The sequence below is a fragment of the Hippocampus comes genome, unplaced genomic scaffold, assembly GCF_001891065.2.
Source record: "Hippocampus comes isolate QL1 unplaced genomic scaffold, H_comes_QL1_v1.1 scaffold339, whole genome shotgun sequence".
Lineage (NCBI taxonomy): Eukaryota > Metazoa > Chordata > Actinopteri > Syngnathiformes > Syngnathidae > Hippocampus > Hippocampus comes.
The window spans coordinates 677,825-685,928 of NW_017806854.1; positions in this window are offsets into that span (position 1 = coordinate 677,825).

Genomic DNA, 8,104 nt, shown 5'->3' on the forward strand with positions numbered 1-8,104 from the left:
TGGTGGGGTGGGGAGGTGGGGACTGTCGGCGTCTCGGCCCTCGTCGGCCTCCCCTTCGTCGACGCTCTCTCAAGCTAGCATCAGATCGGCTGTCGTTCCCGTTTAGGATCAAGAGCCCGTCTCGTAGACTCAAAGTTACTGTGGCAACCCAGGCGCAGAGAGCTGAAAGTGCAGGTGCTGAGCACGTGGTTCCGAGCCATCTGAGGACGTGATGAGAAGCACTGACTCATGAACACGAGAGGGAACACTGTGTGAACTTGTCAAAACGCTGCCGAGCCTTTCCACATGATGTTTTTTTTTTTTTCCCCTCTTTTATGAGGTTGTTCAGAGGTCATTACCAATAAAGGGCTATTAATGTTTAAAAAAAAAAGAAAAAGACCCGCCCGATCCAGATGTGGACAAATGCTGGTTCTGAAGTGGAGATTGTTGAAGGGAAAAGGAAGATCACAAGTATTGGTTGACCAGACCACGTGAAAACGTAACAAAGTGTGTAGGTGGTTTGGAGATCTGTGTGTGTGTGTGTGTGTGTGTGTGTGTGTGTGTGTGTGTGTGTGTGTGTGTGTGTGTGTGTGTGTGTGTGTGTGTGTGTGTGGGCGGATGGGATGTCATAGGAAGAAGAGTAAAAGAGAGAAAGAGTGGTTGAGGGCGCACCAGCATACATGAGAAGTGTACCGCCAAGTGTACTTGTGTGTTTTTTTGCACAATGGGGATTTCTTGGCGCTGATCTCAGCGAATTCTGCGCTCGTCGCTTGCAGAGGTGGTGACATGAATATTCACGAGGTCCTCTTGTCTTCGGTAAAAGCCTCGTGTTGTTCCACTCCATACTTGGGGCAGTGAGAAGAGGAAGGGGGTGGAGGTGGGGGTGGGAGGGGGATTTGCCCCTCTCAGGCAAATCAATGTTTCATTGCACCTTTCGTCATCAGAATGTCACAGCAACGACGCTTTAATGTGTGTCCCGCTTGTTGTTTATGTATCCAAATGTGTTGATGTGATCTATCTGGCATGCATGTGTCATGATCTCAGCTTTGCATTGAAAATGTGCTCGCACATGCAAAATCAGGCCTGGAGCGCTCTCTGATTATGAATAAGGAATTAGAATTTCCTGCCCAGCAGACGCATCCTTTGCCTGAGCCCCTGCCTTCCACTTGCCTTCGACTTTTTTTTTCCCCCTCTCTTTTTCTCAAATAGTCCCCCCCGCATAACATAACACACATACTGCATCCCCATGTTTACACATACACACACACAAACACACACCTATTAGCCCTTTGGCTTGAATAGGCCCACTTTCACCGCTGGGCTTCCGCGGCGCGGTGGACGCCTGCATCTCCCGCTCTTATGTAACTGTAAGAAGGAGGGCAAGCAGAGGAGCAGGCTGTCTTTATGTGCTGGCTTCATTGAGCCTCGCTCGCGCCCAGGGGTGCGTGTTAAACCCTGCAAACTGCGCAGTGGAACATACATAAAGACACGAGTGAGCCCTCAGAGCAAAACAACAACCTCCTTCCACAGTACCTGACCCGTCCATCCACATGCACGTTTAAAAGCGCAAATGAATAGGCTTGATGCGCCCGCATCTCTTTATCAGGCAACGTTCTGTTCCCTTTATCTGTCGGTGAACTAATGCGCGGCGGTGGTGGAAGGGGGTGGCGGTGGGAGCTGGCGAAAGGGGCTTTTATTGTGAAATGGATGCATGCTTTCATGGGTCAGAGTGAGAGAGGAAAACGCATGAATATGTGCTGAGAGACTGAGGAAAAGGCGGCACTAATGGAATGCAACATCATCCAATCATTTTCAAGTCCAAATCATTCCAAAAGGCCTTTTATGGCAACAAAGTCACCGTCTTTGTGAGACAATTAGAAGCGCACGCTCTGACGTAACTCTGCCTTGTTATGGCTTGATCATAATAGGAGTGCACACTTCCGTTAAAGGTTGAGTGCTGGATTTTCCATTGGGGTTATTAAGAGCACATCAGCTCACATTAATGTTTCATAGGTAAGTGGCACTCGAACATTGTAGCTGGTAAATACCTGCAATCAGCACAGGCTTGCCTTACTTCAAGGCTCACTGGGGCCATTGATGCATGGAGCTCGCTTGCATAGAATTTGCATGTTTCCTTCAGGTGTCGGTTGTCTTTGCACAGCGGAGAGATGAGCGGGTTCACCGAATCAGACGCGAATAGGTGCGAGTGTGGATGTGCGGTGAGGTAACGGGCCCAGATTATTATAATCTGCACAAAGTGACGGGATGACAGTCTGTAGGATTGGGCCGGCGCTTCCAGAGGGGACAAGAGGTTATTCGTTTGACTGCTCACATTTGAGAAACAAGCCCTGTATGGGAGCAGTGAGCTCCACTCACTGGCCAATTGATGCGGTGTGACAAAAACAGCTAAAATTGTCTTAACTCTATGCATGATATTGAGTTAATTTTTTTTTTGTTCTCAATAAAATACACATGACAACATTTGTGTTGGTTTTATGAAGGCTGCAACGGATTAATGGCATTTCCATTCATTTCGATGGGAAAAGATAATTTGAGGTACAGTATACAATACATAAATAGGTACGCAGTCTATCAGCATGCTAGAATTGATTTTCATTTTTAGTTCCACAGTATTATCTTCAAGTTGGATTTTCTTTCAAACGTGGCTTGCTGGGTTATCCTTTCCAATGATGTATCATCTAATTAATTGTGAACAGGCTGATCAAACATTTAGTGAGTTAATTTAACATGGCAGCGCTCCTTGGCCAATAAACCTGATGGCCTTTGTTTGCCTCTCGCCTGTTGGCCCTATCGAGGCTTAGCGTTAGCCTCGAAATGTCAGTGCGAGCAGCCCCGAGCTAAGCTCTAACCACCAACGTGACCAGGCCATAGTCTGTGTATTATTCATTCGCCATCTCAGGTGACCTCTCATAAACACCGTTATCATTTAGGATCCAATGTCTCATTAGCAGCCCATTCAGCATCCTCAAATATTGCTTTTGTGGCTTGAGCGGGTCGCCACCTGCTGCCTTGATCCGGCCCATCGATCATCCGCTGGCTGTCAATCACCAGCCGCGATTGTGATTGGCTGTTTTTCTTTTCTTTTTTTTCTTTTTTCACGGCTCCGCTAAGTTCAAGTGCGGCGGTGGAAACCGAAGATGCCACGGCGATGGCGAATTTCAATGTGCCGTCGGCGTCGTCTCGGGTTTTTATCTTCCAGGTTCCCCCGGAGGTCGCCGTGGCAACCATGGAGGAAGCGCACGCGCGAATGCAAAACACACAAAATGCGATGTGCTCAGCTCGGCGGCATCAAGCGAACAGTCGCACTTTGAGTTGGGGGGGGGGGACCAAGATGGGCTGGAGAGACATGTACACTGTGTACTTACCATTTAACTCTCCATTTCCCAGAGGAATCCAGCATAAAAGGTTATTTTTAGATGAACAAACTGTGCCCATTTGTGTGTGCGCTTGTTCTCCGTCCCTCTTTTAAGACTGGCCCGGCGTAACTGTATACGCCGCGGCTCCATTACCACCCAGTGTGCCGTCGGCGCTCCAGTATGTTCGGAGGCCTTTCTTTGTCTGTTGCTTTTTTGTTTGTGTGTTTGAAGAATAGCCCAAGACACTCTCTCCAATGCAGACTCTTGTAGCTGGAATGAGAGAAGAAAAAGCGTAGTTGTGTGGCAGTGTCTGGAAGGTTGGAGTTTCACGAGGAAAAGTGTCATTTAGGAGAGCCGCGTCATTTTTTTCCTTGATCGTATCCTGTGCCCATGGCTAAAAAAAAAAAAAAAAAAAAGTTCAGGTTATGACTCGCAATGGGCTGTGGCTCATCTTGGCGACACCCCACTAATTTAAAAAAGACATTAATTAAAGCTCGTGACACAGATGCACACGCACAGCAACCTTTTTTCACTCTAGCGCCCTCTGCTGTATCTGGTGGGTCAATGTCCCACTTGACCCCAATGGAAGGTGATTTGAATGGGCGGTTCCTTTCCTCATGTGCCACCCCTCCACAAAATTTCATGCAAACTGGTGCGCTTGCAACCTAACCAACCGACAGATGAGAATGACGTAAGAGCGACCTGAGGTGGGACAAACTTTTCTCCAAAATCCCGCCTGCCCCTTTCAGACCTCAGGAAAAGTTTGTTCACGGCGTCAATGCCGCCGACTATTTATGTTGGAGTGACTCTGTGGCGTGATTCAGCTTCTGCTCAGAACAGATCCAAGGACCGCTTCGAGGGCAGAGGATGGGAAAATGGAAGTCGTCGTGCTCTTTTGATCGGGAGCAGCACATCCTCTGGCTGTTTCCAGTAGACAGGCGGCCTCATCTGGCCAATGAGCGCGTGCCGCCATCCGCCCACTTGGTGACGAGGCCTGCGTGTGGGCGCGTACGGCGGGGAGGCTGGCGCTGCTTTCTGACCCGTCTCATGCTTGTTGTACCTGTTACAAAAACAATAAAAACATCCACATTCTTAATTTCAAAGTACCGAGGGCACGTGGAACAGATTGATGCATGATGCAAATCGTCTCAGGTCTCTTTATTGCCAAAATGTCGGAACCATTACTGTTTCACTCCCAAAGACATATGTATCTGCCTTTTTAGACTCCACACATTCAATCCCAGGTGCTCATTTATATATAAATATTTGTTTTCATTTTTTTTCCCCCCTTCAAGAGTTAAGATCAAAAAAAGTGTCTGAAAATGGCCCGGACTGAATGAATGGATCAAATGATTAGATCGGCTCCGAGAGCTGCACTCTATGTCACAAATTGTATTCCCAAAACGTTGTAGTTAAATTTTCAACAAACTTTTTTTTTTTTTTGTGTGTGTGTATTAATACTGTAAATATATTCACAATAAAATACAGTGACCGTTGCCGTGCTCTTATTTCATTTTGTTAAATATGCTCTGATTCTTGTTTGGTGATCCTCCCTCCATGTTGCATGTCACATGACCCTGACTTGGGTCATGTGACCCTGATTAGGGAATTGCCCACAGGTGCACTCCAGTTCATAAAAACTGCTGAGCACGGGCCGGCGGAGGCCTACTCAACACAGTGCAACTTGGTCGTGTGTTATGTGCCACATTTAACGTGTCAAAATAAAACTCTGCTATCCGTTTATGGGCCCAAGATCATCCCGTCATACAAAAGTTGGATGACCTGTCAGGTGAAAGTGGCAACTTGAACTGTGTGCATCTGAGAACATGAACAGAAAGGTGACAACAAGTAGCCGCTGGGCGGGGCTCATTTTTGACAGTGACGAGAAGCATGATGAGCGATTGGAAACCAAGTTTTGGGGCCATCTAGGTCTCCAGCAATGAAAAGACACAATCCTAAACGAACTCGACAATGGAGAGGAGGAAGACGAGGGGGAAAAACGCAGAGGCCTACGCGGAGCTCATTCGGTTTCTGGATGACAAGAGCCTGTCACCGGTGGTGCGTGAAGTTGCAGACGATGGATTGAAGCTGATGCGTTGAAGATTCTCGGTGAGTGCTATGCTGTTTTATGGCCCTGCTATGTTGAGGATTTTCAAGCACTTGTTTTGTTTCTGGCTTTTTGCATTTGACTGCCAAGTGTGAATTCTGAGTTACTTGCCGACTGTGTCGTATCATGTTGTGCCACAAAATGCAACACTGGTGTACATTGCTGTGTGACTTTTCTGTGCAGTATTGACATTTACATGTGTGCAATTGTATGCACCTGGAGACTGTTGAATAATGATGTGTCTGTATGCATGCTAGCTGAGTCGAGCAACATTAGTTGGCACGCGCTCCCTCCCAGGATGTCATTGGCATTGATTTTGAGCAGTTTTGAAACTGAGGAACAGCAGGGAACTTTGTGATGATTTGACACTATGCAACTTAGCAGTAACACTCATCAAGACGTCTGTTGTTGTTGAGGACTGAAAATGACATCACGTGATCATTTTCAGCGGCAAAATGGCCGCCCCCTTGAGATGGATAAAAAAAAAAAAACAGCTGGGTCTTGCTGCCTAATTCATACTCCACAAAGGCAACATTGACCAGAATGGCCTTGCTGGCCCTGACGATCAAGCACTGCCGTGTCTAAAACACCAGGGCAGGCACAGCAGCAAAAATGTAACCGAAGTTTTTACAAGGTGAAGTCTCCTTTTAGCTCCAGGGTGGGCTTGCATGCTGCATGTTCTCAGTCCAAATGCCTCGTGCAGTATGGAAATGCCAAACGTTTTTTTTTTTCCCCTCCCTTCGCCCCCACCACCCCCTCCTGCTCCTGCTGACAGTTGAACCTCCTGTCAGTCACCACAGCTGTGGATTAGCGGGCGCTGACGCTTGGCCCTTTCTGGGAACAAATGCCCCGATGTCCTTCCTGTCAGTACCTTTCACGTTGAATATTATATCATTTCACAGGCTCTACCGTCAACTCTCCAACCTCCCCTCCCACAATTGTCTCTTCCACCCACCCCTTGACAGCAGTTTTTTTTTTTTTTTTTTTTAACCCCCTGCAGCATAAAATGAGGCTTGCCACAGCAGGACACAAAAATTCAGAGTCGGCCGTTCTTGACATCCAAATGTAGCGTGAATGCAGGAAGAGTGACAAGGAGGAAGTAAAGGAGAGGCCTGATACAGTCCAAATATCACAAACAAGAGTATGTAAACCTCGTCAGGGCACAGACCCCCACCAGGGTTGAACTGTTGTTGTTGTTTAACAATTCCGTTTTTTTTTTTTTTTTTTGGTTTTTTTGTTGGTCTGCCTGTAGGTTGCACAATGGACAATTGGTTAGCCCCATCACATTTATTTAATATGCGGCAAATTAAAATGTTTAACTTATGCACTATTGTACTTGTAAGATGTAATAAATAAGAGATTAAAAAAATCCTCAACCGGACAGCCAAGTCGGTCTTTATTTAATTGCATCGTTCCTGGCAGGCCCTTAGAGTGCAAAGACTACAGTCCTTCAAGTTTGTCTTTATTGAATTATTAAATGTAGAAAAAAAGGGGGGCATTAACATTGAAGGATGAAGGAAAGGATCTTGAACTGAGAGATGTGAGGGAAGAGTAGATTTGATTGGAATCCATTTTTTTGGTGAAGCTCTACGGCCTCGCCGCCCTCCTCGTAATGGCCGCACGTTTCAATCACGTGACGCATCATCTGGCCGATGTGCAGTTCCCGGTTTACAATTTGTCCATCAGGGCTCGCGACGCATTGCAAACCTCATCCATCATGCTCAGGAAGTGGGGTTGGGGGGGCTCGCAGAAGCTTTTGCCTTGTCACATCTGCAATGCCTCAGTCGGCTACCACTGCATTATGTTGCATTTGCATCTGCCTCTGCAAGGCAACCCTCACCACCCCACCCCACCCCCCCTACCCCCCCTGCACCATATTTTCTTTTTCCTTCCTCAAGTGTCACCTTTGGGACCATTCTGCAAGTGCACACTTTGAGGCCAATGCATGGGCGTGTAATTATTGTTAAAATATAAGCATTGAAACCAGGAAAGATTTGTTTGAAAAAAAAAATGCTGGGGGGTAATACATCACAGAGAGGAAATTCCTTGCAGGAGGACCCCAGCTCCTTGCAGCCTTCACCCCCTCGCCTGCCTTCTTCCCCACCTTTTTTTTTGCCCACTCTCGCTCTTTCCTCTCTCTCTTTGCATCACCTCCTCTGCATTGAACTCACTCCTCGGTTACTATTTTGTGTTGTGAAATCAGGTTTGTTCATTTTTATGAAGCTACAGGAACATACATTGATAGCGTAAAAGCCGGAGTAAAGCAACATGCCACATGTTTGTGATTTTTGTACACATGCATGTATGTATACTTCTATACCTAAGTACAATGTTTTTTTTGGTGAAATGTATACCCATCAAAATAGTGTTCTAATCTCTCATGGCATTTTCTGGAAACAGCAATAGTGCGGGTTGTCCCGAAAGGAGTGTCCATGGAGTGTGACTGCTGCCCACTGTGGCTTTTCCAAAGATGACGCCGAGGGTGCTGTGTTGATGTGCATGCTCTCTGTGTGGCCTGTAGTTACCGCCAGCTGACTGTTTCTTTTGAAGCCGAACAGGGCACAGGTTGTTGTTAAAGCACTCTGTGTGTGTGTGTGTGTGTGTGTGTGTGTGTGTGTGTGTGTGTGTGTGTGCGCGTGTG